Genomic DNA, 10,000 nt, shown 5'->3' with positions numbered 1-10,000 from the left:
ATACTGCAGAGTCGAATGGGGTGATGTGGCCGTCGGTTCAATGCAGGGTTTCCAATCATACAGTCAAACCTTGCAGAAGTGGGGATGTAGCTCAGTGGTAGAGCGCATGCTTTGCATGTATGAGGCCCCGGGTTCAATCCCCGGCATCTCCAGACTTTTGCCATGCTTACCTTGGATTTTGGGCCGAAAGCTAGGCTGGCATCATGATGAAGGAAGAGATATGTCCTCCAACCGGGATGAGGACCCCGCTTAATCTGTCAGACGTTTGCCTTGAAAAATCCCATGAAATGGGGCTATCTCATTTTTGATGATTATAGATCAAAAGAATCCTACTTGTTGAAGACATCAAAGTGATGATTCATCTTGACAACCATAATGCTTTGATGATAGAAATCTGTCGCATCTCTCTTGATCATTGGTAAGGGTTCTTCTTCTAAACCAGAGACTCTTTACAGTAGCTTTTAGAAAAACGGAATATTTTGTTTATCTCAATCACCTTCAATCTACAGATTTTTCCGTTCTCTTTCCTTTTGAAAATGCATCCAAAATGCACTTTCTTGATGCTGGGTGCGTAGTAATGACTCCCATAACTTTCTGTCATTTCTTTCATGGTTCCGCGCAGCCATCCATTTGCCACCAATGCTGCCCAAGGTCTTTGTATCAAAGTTCCTTTCCTTTCTGTAAAATTGAAATTTGGAGCACCCCTGCTTATCCCCAAGCCAAGACAGAACATGAACTTTGGTCTGAAATCCTCCTTTGGGGTGATAAGACGTACCTTACAGTGTGCTCTAAGAACTGGTGACTTTGAGAGGGAGCTGCAGGTAATGTTCATGATTTTCATCGATCTGCTCCTGATCCCCACCCCCACAACCTTTCTTGAGCGAGAGATAATTACAGCGCTGAAAGATACTTCAGCCACTCCTTCGATAGCTCAGTTGGTAGAGCGGAGGACTGTAGCATAAAGTCAGACATCCTTAGGTCGCTGGTTCAAATCCGGCTCGAAGGATTTTTTGCTTCGATTTCCATATCTTTCACTTTTATTCAAACAATACCTTCCATTGATTATGATCGAGACTTTGCAGTCCCTGGGTTTCAGGGATTCCTTGCATCCATCAAACAGCTCGAGTGCAAAAGTGGGGATGTAGCTCAGTGGTAGAGCGCATGCTTTGCATGTATGAGGTCCCGGGTTCAATCCCCGGCATCTCCAGGAGCCTCTGTTCCTTATCTTGGCTTTTTTCCAGAAGGCTAGCCTGCCATCATGCAGAAAGAAGAAGTTTGTCATGCAGTTGGGGTGAGAGCCCCACTTAAATAGTCAGACATTTGCTTTGGAAAAATCTTTGAACTAGGCATAGTTTGCGCATTTCAAGAAAATCGGAGAATTTTGCATTCCAAAAGAAGGAAATAAATGCCCTCTCTGAGGATCGAACTCAGGACCTTCAGATTATGAGACTGACGCGCTGCCTACTGCGCTAAGAAGGCTGTATATAGGCATCTGTACATAAGACCATGAAGATCATCCAGGTACAAGGCTGAAGGATTTTCCTGACTGACATTGTATACTGCAGAGTCGAATGGGGTGATGTGGCCGTCGGTTCAATGCAGGGTTTCCAATCATACAGTCAAACCTTGCAGAAGTGGGGATGTAGCTCAGTGGTAGAGCGCATGCTTTGCATGTATGAGGCCCCGGGTTCAATCCCCGGCATCTCCAGACTTTTGCCATGCTTACCTTGGATTTTGGGCCGAAAGCTAGGCTGGCATCATGATGAAGGAAGAGATATGTCCTCCAACCGGGATGAGGACCCCGCTTAATCTGTCAGACGTTTGCCTTGAAAAATCCCATGAAATGGGGCTATCTCATTTTTGATGATTATAGATCAAAAGAATCCTACTTGTTGAAGACATCAAAGTGATGATTCATCTTGACAACCATAATGCTTTGATGATAGAAATCTGTCGCATCTCTCTTGATCATTGGTAAGGGTTCTTCTTCTAAACCAGAGACTCTTTACAGTAGCTTTTAGAAAAACGGAATATTTTGTTTATCTCAATCACCTTCAATCTACAGATTTTTCCGTTCTCTTTCCTTTTGAAAATGCATCCAAAATGCACGTTCTTGATGCTGGGTGCGTAGTAATGACTCCCATAACTTTCTGTCATTTCTTTCATGGTTCCGCGCAGCCATCCATTTGCCACCAATGCTGCCCAAGGTCTTTGTATCAAAGTTCCTTTCCTTTCTGTAAAATTGAAATTTGGAGCACCCCTGCTTATCCCCAAGCCAAGACAGAACATGAACTTTGGTCTGAAATCCTCCTTTGGGGTGATAAGACGTACCTTACAGTGTGCTCTAAGAACTGGTGACTTTGAGAGGGAGCTGCAGGTAATGTTCATGATTTTCATCGATCTGCTCCTGATCCCCACCCCCACAACCTTTCTTGAGCGAGAGATAATTACAGCGCTGAAAGATACTTCAGCCACTCCTTCGATAGCTCAGTTGGTAGAGCGGAGGACTGTAGCATAAAGTCAGACATCCTTAGGTCGCTGGTTCAAATCCGGCTCGAAGGATTTTGTGCTTCGATTTCCATATATTTCACTTTTATTCAAACAATACCTTCCATTGATTATGATCGAGACTTTGCAGTCCCTGGGTTTCAGGGATTCCTTGCATCCATCAAACAGCTCGAGTGCAAAAGTGGGGATGTAGCTCAGTGGTAGAGCGCATGCTTCGCATGTATGAGGTCCCGGGTTCAATCCCCGGCATCTCCAGGAGCCTCTGTTCCTTATCTTGGCTTTTTTCCAGAAGGCTAGCCTGCCATCATGCAGAAAGAAGAAGTTTGTCATGCAGTTGGGGTGAGAGCCCCACTTAAATAGTCAGACATTTGCTTTGGAAAAATCTTTGAACTAGGCATAGTTTGCGCATTTCAAGAAAATCGGAGAATTTTGCATTCCAAAAGAAGGAAATAAATGCCCTCTCTGAGGATCGAACTCAGGACCTTCAGATTATGACGCGCTGCCTACTGCGCTAAGAAGGCTGTATATAGGCATCTGTACATAAGACCATGAAGATCATCCAGGTACAAGGCTGAAGGATTTTCCTGACTGACATTGTATACTGCAGAGTCGAATGGGGTGATGTGGCCGTCGGTTCAATGCAGGGTTTCCAATCATACAGTCAAACCTTGCAGAAGTGGGGATGTAGCTCAGTGGTAGAGCGCATGCTTTGCATGTATGAGGCCCCGGGTTCAATCCCCGGCATCTCCAGACTTTTGCCATGCTTACCTTGGATTTTGGGCCGAAAGCTAGGCTGGCATCATGATGAAGGAAGAGATATGTCCTCCAACCGGGATGAGGACCCCGCTTAATCTGTCAGACGTTTGCCTTGAAAAATCCCATGAAATGGGGCTATCTCATTTTTGATGATTATAGATCAAAAGAATCCTACTTGTTGAAGACATCAAAGTGATGATTCATCTTGACAACCATAATGCTTTGATGATAGAAATCTGTCGCATCTCTCTTGATCATTGGTAAGGGTTCTTCTTCTAAACCAGAGACTCTTTACAGTAGCTTTTAGAAAAACGGAATATTTTGTTTATCTCAATCACCTTCAATCTACAGATTTTTCCGTTCTCTTTCCTTTTGAAAATGCATCCAAAATGCACTTTCTTGATGCTGGGTGCGTAGTAATGACTCCCATAACTTTCTGTCATTTCTTTCATGGTTCCGCGCAGCCATCCATTTGCCACCAATGCTGCCCAAGGTCTTTGTATCAAAGTTCCTTTCCTTTCTGTAAAATTGAAATTTGGAGCACCCCTGCTTATCCCCAAGCCAAGACAGAACATGAACTTTGGTCTGAAATCCTCCTTTGGGGTGATAAGACGTACCTTACAGTGTGCTCTAAGAACTGGTGACTTTGAGAGGGAGCTGCAGGTAATGTTCATGATTTTCATCGATCTGCTCCTGATCCCCACCCCCACAACCTTTCTTGAGCGAGAGATAATTACAGCGCTGAAAGATACTTCAGCCACTCCTTCGATAGCTCAGTTGGTAGAGCGGAGGACTGTAGCATAAAGTCAGACATCCTTAGGTCGCTGGTTCAAATCCGGCTCGAAGGATTTTTTGCTTCGATTTCCATATCTTTCACTTTTATTCAAACAATACCTTCCATTGATTATGATCGAGACTTTGCAGTCCCTGGGTTTCAGGGATTCCTTGCATCCATCAAACAGCTCGAGTGCAAAAGTGGGGATGTAGCTCAGTGGTAGAGCGCATGCTTCGCATGTATGAGGTCCCGGGTTCAATCCCCGGCATCTCCAGGAGCCTCTGTTCCTTATCTTGGCTTTTTTCCAGAAGGCTAGCCTGCCATCATGCAGAAAGAAGAAGTTTGTCATGCAGTTGGGGTGAGAGCCCCACTTAAATAGTCAGACATTTGCTTTGGAAAAATCTTTGAACTAGGCATAGTTTGCGCATTTCAAGAAAATCGGAGAATTTTGCATTCCAAAAGAAGGAAATAAATGCCCTCTCTGAGGATCGAACTCAGGACCTTCAGATTATGAGACTGACGCGCTGCCTACTGCGCTAAGAAGGCTGTATATAGGCATCTGTACATAAGACCATGAAGATCATCCAGGTACAAGGCTGAAGGATTTTCCTGACTGACATTGTATACTGCAGAGTCGAATGGGGTGATGTGGCCGTCGGTTCAATGCAGGGTTTCCAATCATACAGTCAAACCTTGCAGAAGTGGGGATGTAGCTCAGTGGTAGAGCGCATGCTTTGCATGTATGAGGCCCCGGGTTCAATCCCCGGCATCTCCAGACTTTTGCCATGCTTACCTTGGATTTTGGGCCGAAAGCTAGGCTGGCATCATGATGAAGGAAGAGATATGTCCTCCAACCGGGATGAGGACCCCGCTTAATCTGTCAGACGTTTGCCTTGAAAAATCCCATGAAATGGGGCTATCTCATTTTTGATGATTATAGATCAAAAGAATCCTACTTGTTGAAGACATCAAAGTGATGATTCATCTTGACAACCATAATGCTTTGATGATAGAAATCTGTCGCATCTCTCTTGATCATTGGTAAGGGTTCTTCTTCTAAACCAGAGACTCTTTACAGTAGCTTTTAGAAAAACGGAATATTTTGTTTATCTCAATCACCTTCAATCTACAGATTTTTCCGTTCTCTTTCCTTTTGAAAATGCATCCAAAATGCACGTTCTTGATGCTGGGTGCGTAGTAATGACTCCCATAACTTTCTGTCATTTCTTTCATGGTTCCGCGCAGCCATCCATTTGCCACCAATGCTGCCCAAGGTCTTTGTATCAAAGTTCCTTTCCTTTCTGTAAAATTGAAATTTGGAGCACCCCTGCTTATCCCCAAGCCAAGACAGAACATGAACTTTGGTCTGAAATCCTCCTTTGGGGTGATAAGACGTACCTTACAGTGTGCTCTAAGAACTGGTGACTTTGAGAGGGAGCTGCAGGTAATGTTCATGATTTTCATCGATCTGCTCCTGATCCCCACCCCCACAACCTTTCTTGAGCGAGAGATAATTACAGCGCTGAAAGATACTTCAGCCACTCCTTCGATAGCTCAGTTGGTAGAGCGGAGGACTGTAGCATAAAGTCAGACATCCTTAGGTCGCTGGTTCAAATCCGGCTCGAAGGATTTTGTGCTTCGATTTCCATATATTTCACTTTTATTCAAACAATACCTTCCATTGATTATGATCGAGACTTTGCAGTCCCTGGGTTTCAGGGATTCCTTGCATCCATCAAACAGCTCGAGTGCAAAAGTGGGGATGTAGCTCAGTGGTAGAGCGCATGCTTCGCATGTATGAGGTCCCGGGTTCAATCCCCGGCATCTCCAGGAGCCTCTGTTCCTTATCTTGGCTTTTTTCCAGAAGGCTAGCCTGCCATCATGCAGAAAGAAGAAGTTTGTCATGCAGTTGGGGTGAGAGCCCCACTTAAATAGTCAGACATTTGCTTTGGAAAAATCTTTGAACTAGGCATAGTTTGCGCATTTCAAGAAAATCGGAGAATTTTGCATTCCAAAAGAAGGAAATAAATGCCCTCTCTGAGGATCGAACTCAGGACCTTCAGATTATGAGACTGACGCGCTGCCTACTGCGCTAAGAAGGCTGTATATAGGCATCTGTACATAAGACCATGAAGATCATCCAGGTACAAGGCTGAAGGATTTTCCTGACTGACATTGTATACTGCAGAGTCGAATGGGGTGATGTGGCCGTCGGTTCAATGCAGGGTTTCCAATCATACAGTCAAACCTTGCAGAAGTGGGGATGTAGCTCAGTGGTAGAGCGCATGCTTTGCATGTATGAGGCCCCGGGTTCAATCCCTGGCATCTCCAGACTTTTGCCATGCTTACCTTGGATTTTGGGCCGAAAGCTAGGCTGGCATCATGATGAAGGAAGAGATATGTCCTCCAACCGGGATGAGGACCCCGCTTAATCTGTCAGACGTTTGCCTTGAAAAATCCCATGAAATGGGGCTATCTCATTTTTGATGATTATAGATCAAAAGAATCCTACTTGTTGAAGACATCAAAGTGATGATTCATCTTGACAACCATAATGCTTTGATGATAGAAATCTGTCGCATCTCTCTTGATCATTGGTAAGGGTTCTTCTTCTAAACCAGAGACTCTTTACAGTAGCTTTTAGAAAAACGGAATATTTTGTTTATCTCAATCACCTTCAATCTACAGATTTTTCCGTTCTCTTTCCTTTTGAAAATGCATCCAAAATGCACTTTCTTGATGCTGGGTGCGTAGTAATGACTCCCATAACTTTCTGTCATTTCTTTCATGGTTCCGCGCAGCCATCCATTTGCCACCAATGCTGCCCAAGGTCTTTGTATCAAAGTTCCTTTCCTTTCTGTAAAATTGAAATTTGGAGCACCCCTGCTTATCCCCAAGCCAAGACAGAACATGAACTTTGGTCTGAAATCCTCCTTTGGGGTGATAAGACGTACCTTACAGTGTGCTCTAAGAACTGGTGACTTTGAGAGGGAGCTGCAGGTAATGTTCATGATTTTCATCGATCTGCTCCTGATCCCCACCCCCACAACCTTTCTTGAGCGAGAGATAATTACAGCGCTGAAAGATACTTCAGCCATTCCTTCGATAGCTCAGTTGGTAGAGCGGAGAACTGTAGCATAAAGTCAGACATCCTTAGGTCGCTGGTTCAAATCCGGCTCGAAGGATTTTGTGCTTCGATTTCCATATATTTCACTTTTATTCAAACAATACCTTCCATTGATTATGATCGAGACTTTGCAGTCCCTGGGTTTCAGGGATTCCTTGCATCCATCAAACAGCTCGAGTGCAAAAGTGGGGATGTAGCTCAGTGGTAGAGCGCATGCTTCGCATGTATGAGGTCCCGGGTTCAATCCCCGGCATCTCCAGGAGCCTCTGTTCCTTATCTTGGCTTTTTTCCAGAAGGCTAGCCTGCCATCATGCAGAAAGAAGAAGTTTGTCATGCAGTTGGGGTGAGAGCCCCACTTAAATAGTCAGACATTTGCTTTGGAAAAATCTTTGAACTAGGCATAGTTTGCGCATTTCAAGAAAATCGGAGAATTTTGCATTCCAAAAGAAGGAAATAAATGCCCTCTCTGAGGATCGAACTCAGGACCTTCAGATTATGAGACTGACGCGCTGCCTACTGCGCTAAGAAGGCTGTATATAGGCATCTGTACATAAGACCATGAAGATCATCCAGGTACAAGGCTGAAGGATTTTCCTGACTGACATTGTATACTGCAGAGTCGAATGGGGTGATGTGGCCGTCGGTTCAATGCAGGGTTTCCAATCATACAGTCAAACCTTGCAGAAGTGGGGATGTAGCTCAGTGGTAGAGCGCATGCTTTGCATGTATGAGGCCCCGGGTTCAATCCCCGGCATCTCCAGACTTTTGCCATGCTTACCTTGGATTTTGGGCCGAAAGCTAGGCTGGCATCATGATGAAGGAAGAGATATGTCCTCCAACCGGGATGAGGACCCCGCTTAATCTGTCAGACGTTTGCCTTGAAAAATCCCATGAAATGGGGCTATCTCATTTTTGATGATTATAGATCAAAAGAATCCTACTTGTTGAAGACATCAAAGTGATGATTCATCTTGACAACCATAATGCTTTGATGATAGAAATCTGTCGCATCTCTCTTGATCATTGGTAAGGGTTCTTCTTCTAAACCAGAGACTCTTTACAGTAGCTTTTAGAAAAACGGAATATTTTGTTTATCTCAATCACCTTCAATCTACAGATTTTTCCGTTCTCTTTCCTTTTGAAAATGCATCCAAAATGTACTTTCTTGATGCTGGGTGCGTAGTAATGACTCCCATAACTTTCTGTCATTTCTTTCATGGTTCCGCGCAGCCATCCATTTGCCACCAATGCTGCCCAAGGTCTTTGTATCAAAGTTCCTTTCCTTTCTGTAAAATTGAAATTTGGAGCACCCCTGCTTATCCCCAAGCCAAGACAGAACATGAACTTTGGTCTGAAATCCTCCTTTGGGGTGATAAGACGTACCTTACAGTGTGCTCTAAGAACTGGTGACTTTGAGAGGGAGCTGCAGGTAATGTTCATGATTTTCATCGATCTGCTCCTGATCCCCACCCCCACAACCTTTCTTGAGCGAGAGATAATTACAGCGCTGAAAGATACTTCAGCCACTCCTTCGATAGCTCAGTTGGTAGAGCGGAGGACTGTAGCATAAAGTCAGACATCCTTAGGTCGCTGGTTCAAATCCGGCTCGAAGGATTTTTTGCTTCGATTTCCATATCTTTCACTTTTATTCAAACAATACCTTCCATTGATTATGATCGAGACTTTGCAGTCCCTGGGTTTCAGGGATTCCTTGCATCCATCAAACAGCTCGAGTGCAAAAGTGGGGATGTAGCTCAGTGGTAGAGCGCATGCTTTGCATGTATGAGGTCCCGGGTTCAATCCCCGGCATCTCCAGGAGCCTCTGTTCCTTATCTTGGCTTTTTTCCAGAAGGCTAGCCTGCCATCATGCAGAAAGAAGAAGTTTGTCATGCAGTTGGGGTGAGAGCCCCACTTAAATAGTCAGACATTTGCTTTGGAAAAATCTTTGAACTAGGCATAGTTTGCGCATTTCAAGAAAATCGGAGAATTTTGCATTCCAAAAGAAGGAAATAAATGCCCTCTCTGAGGATCGAACTCAGGACCTTCAGATTATGAGACTGACGCGCTGCCTACTGCGCTAAGAAGGCTGTATATAGGCATCTGTACATAAGACCATGAAGATCATCCAGGTACAAGGCTGAAGGATTTTCCTGACTGACATTGTATACTGCAGAGTCGAATGGGGTGATGTGGCCGTCGGTTCAATGCAGGGTTTCCAATCATACAGTCAAACCTTGCAGAAGTGGGGATGTAGCTCAGTGGTAGAGCGCATGCTTTGCATGTATGAGGCCCCGGGTTCAATCCCCGGCATCTCCAGACTTTTGCCATGCTTACCTTGGATTTTGGGCCGAAAGCTAGGCTGGCATCATGATGAAGGAAGAGATATGTCCTCCAACCGGGATGAGGACCCCGCTTAATCTGTCAGACGTTTGCCTTGAAAAATCCCATGAAATGGGGCTATCTCATTTTTGATGATTATAGATCAAAAGAATCCTACTTGTTGAAGACATCAAAGTGATGATTCATCTTGACAACCATAATGCTTTGATGATAGAAATCTGTCGCATCTCTCTTGATCATTGGTAAGGGTTCTTCTTCTAAACCAGAGACTCTTTACAGTAGCTTTTAGAAAAACGGAATATTTTGTTTATCTCAATCACCTTCAATCTACAGATTTTTCCGTTCTCTTTCCTTTTGAAAATGCATCCAAAATGCACGTTCTTGATGCTGGGTGCGTAGTAATGACTCCCATAACTTTCTGTCATTTCTTTCATGGTTCCGCGCAGCCATCCATTTGCCACCAATGCTGCCCAAGGTCTTTGTATCAAAGTTCC

The 10,000-nt window shown here is 44.4% G+C and overlaps 22 non-coding genes across 22 annotated transcripts; 17 read left to right on the top strand and 5 right to left on the bottom strand.

Moving 5' to 3' along the window:
* Positions 1-80: 80 nt before the first annotated feature.
* Positions 81-152, top strand: TRNAA-UGC (transfer RNA alanine (anticodon UGC)). Its single transcript has one exon. It is a non-coding gene; the product is annotated as a tRNA-Ala (tRNA).
* A 768-nt stretch (positions 153-920) lies between these two features.
* TRNAY-GUA (transfer RNA tyrosine (anticodon GUA)) lies at positions 921-1,006 on the top strand. The gene is given in 2 exon segments: positions 921-957; positions 971-1,006. It is a non-coding gene; the product is annotated as a tRNA-Tyr (tRNA).
* Positions 1,007-1,135: 129 nt separating this feature from the next.
* Positions 1,136-1,207, top strand: TRNAA-UGC (transfer RNA alanine (anticodon UGC)). The gene has a single exon. It is a non-coding gene; the product is annotated as a tRNA-Ala (tRNA).
* Positions 1,208-1,406: 199 nt separating this feature from the next.
* On the bottom strand, positions 1,407-1,479 carry TRNAM-CAU (transfer RNA methionine (anticodon CAU)). The gene has a single exon. It is a non-coding gene; the product is annotated as a tRNA-Met (tRNA).
* Positions 1,480-1,636: 157 nt separating this feature from the next.
* TRNAA-UGC (transfer RNA alanine (anticodon UGC)) lies at positions 1,637-1,708 on the top strand. Its single transcript has one exon. It is a non-coding gene; the product is annotated as a tRNA-Ala (tRNA).
* A 768-nt stretch (positions 1,709-2,476) lies between these two features.
* TRNAY-GUA (transfer RNA tyrosine (anticodon GUA)) lies at positions 2,477-2,562 on the top strand. The gene is given in 2 exon segments: positions 2,477-2,513; positions 2,527-2,562. It is a non-coding gene; the product is annotated as a tRNA-Tyr (tRNA).
* Positions 2,563-2,691: 129 nt separating this feature from the next.
* TRNAA-CGC (transfer RNA alanine (anticodon CGC)) lies at positions 2,692-2,763 on the top strand. Its single transcript has one exon. It is a non-coding gene; the product is annotated as a tRNA-Ala (tRNA).
* A 423-nt stretch (positions 2,764-3,186) lies between these two features.
* TRNAA-UGC (transfer RNA alanine (anticodon UGC)) lies at positions 3,187-3,258 on the top strand. Its single transcript has one exon. It is a non-coding gene; the product is annotated as a tRNA-Ala (tRNA).
* A 768-nt stretch (positions 3,259-4,026) lies between these two features.
* Positions 4,027-4,112, top strand: TRNAY-GUA (transfer RNA tyrosine (anticodon GUA)). The gene is given in 2 exon segments: positions 4,027-4,063; positions 4,077-4,112. It is a non-coding gene; the product is annotated as a tRNA-Tyr (tRNA).
* Positions 4,113-4,241: 129 nt separating this feature from the next.
* Positions 4,242-4,313, top strand: TRNAA-CGC (transfer RNA alanine (anticodon CGC)). The gene has a single exon. It is a non-coding gene; the product is annotated as a tRNA-Ala (tRNA).
* A 199-nt stretch (positions 4,314-4,512) lies between these two features.
* TRNAM-CAU (transfer RNA methionine (anticodon CAU)) lies at positions 4,513-4,585 on the bottom strand. The gene has a single exon. It is a non-coding gene; the product is annotated as a tRNA-Met (tRNA).
* A 157-nt stretch (positions 4,586-4,742) lies between these two features.
* Positions 4,743-4,814, top strand: TRNAA-UGC (transfer RNA alanine (anticodon UGC)). The gene has a single exon. It is a non-coding gene; the product is annotated as a tRNA-Ala (tRNA).
* A 768-nt stretch (positions 4,815-5,582) lies between these two features.
* Positions 5,583-5,668, top strand: TRNAY-GUA (transfer RNA tyrosine (anticodon GUA)). The gene is given in 2 exon segments: positions 5,583-5,619; positions 5,633-5,668. It is a non-coding gene; the product is annotated as a tRNA-Tyr (tRNA).
* A 129-nt stretch (positions 5,669-5,797) lies between these two features.
* TRNAA-CGC (transfer RNA alanine (anticodon CGC)) lies at positions 5,798-5,869 on the top strand. The gene has a single exon. It is a non-coding gene; the product is annotated as a tRNA-Ala (tRNA).
* A 199-nt stretch (positions 5,870-6,068) lies between these two features.
* TRNAM-CAU (transfer RNA methionine (anticodon CAU)) lies at positions 6,069-6,141 on the bottom strand. Its single transcript has one exon. It is a non-coding gene; the product is annotated as a tRNA-Met (tRNA).
* A 1,212-nt stretch (positions 6,142-7,353) lies between these two features.
* Positions 7,354-7,425, top strand: TRNAA-CGC (transfer RNA alanine (anticodon CGC)). Its single transcript has one exon. It is a non-coding gene; the product is annotated as a tRNA-Ala (tRNA).
* A 199-nt stretch (positions 7,426-7,624) lies between these two features.
* Positions 7,625-7,697, bottom strand: TRNAM-CAU (transfer RNA methionine (anticodon CAU)). Its single transcript has one exon. It is a non-coding gene; the product is annotated as a tRNA-Met (tRNA).
* Positions 7,698-7,854: 157 nt separating this feature from the next.
* On the top strand, positions 7,855-7,926 carry TRNAA-UGC (transfer RNA alanine (anticodon UGC)). Its single transcript has one exon. It is a non-coding gene; the product is annotated as a tRNA-Ala (tRNA).
* Positions 7,927-8,694: 768 nt separating this feature from the next.
* Positions 8,695-8,780, top strand: TRNAY-GUA (transfer RNA tyrosine (anticodon GUA)). Its single transcript is given in 2 exon segments — positions 8,695-8,731; positions 8,745-8,780. It is a non-coding gene; the product is annotated as a tRNA-Tyr (tRNA).
* A 129-nt stretch (positions 8,781-8,909) lies between these two features.
* Positions 8,910-8,981, top strand: TRNAA-UGC (transfer RNA alanine (anticodon UGC)). Its single transcript has one exon. It is a non-coding gene; the product is annotated as a tRNA-Ala (tRNA).
* A 199-nt stretch (positions 8,982-9,180) lies between these two features.
* On the bottom strand, positions 9,181-9,253 carry TRNAM-CAU (transfer RNA methionine (anticodon CAU)). The gene has a single exon. It is a non-coding gene; the product is annotated as a tRNA-Met (tRNA).
* Positions 9,254-9,410: 157 nt separating this feature from the next.
* Positions 9,411-9,482, top strand: TRNAA-UGC (transfer RNA alanine (anticodon UGC)). The gene has a single exon. It is a non-coding gene; the product is annotated as a tRNA-Ala (tRNA).
* The last annotated feature ends 518 nt before the right edge of the window (positions 9,483-10,000 follow it).

This window comes from Triturus cristatus, chromosome 4_1 (assembly GCF_964204655.1).
Source record: "Triturus cristatus chromosome 4_1, aTriCri1.1, whole genome shotgun sequence".
NCBI lineage: Eukaryota > Metazoa > Chordata > Amphibia > Caudata > Salamandridae > Triturus > Triturus cristatus.
Note: the sequence above shows the minus strand (reverse complement) of the source record. Positions and strands in the feature narration are given on the sequence as shown.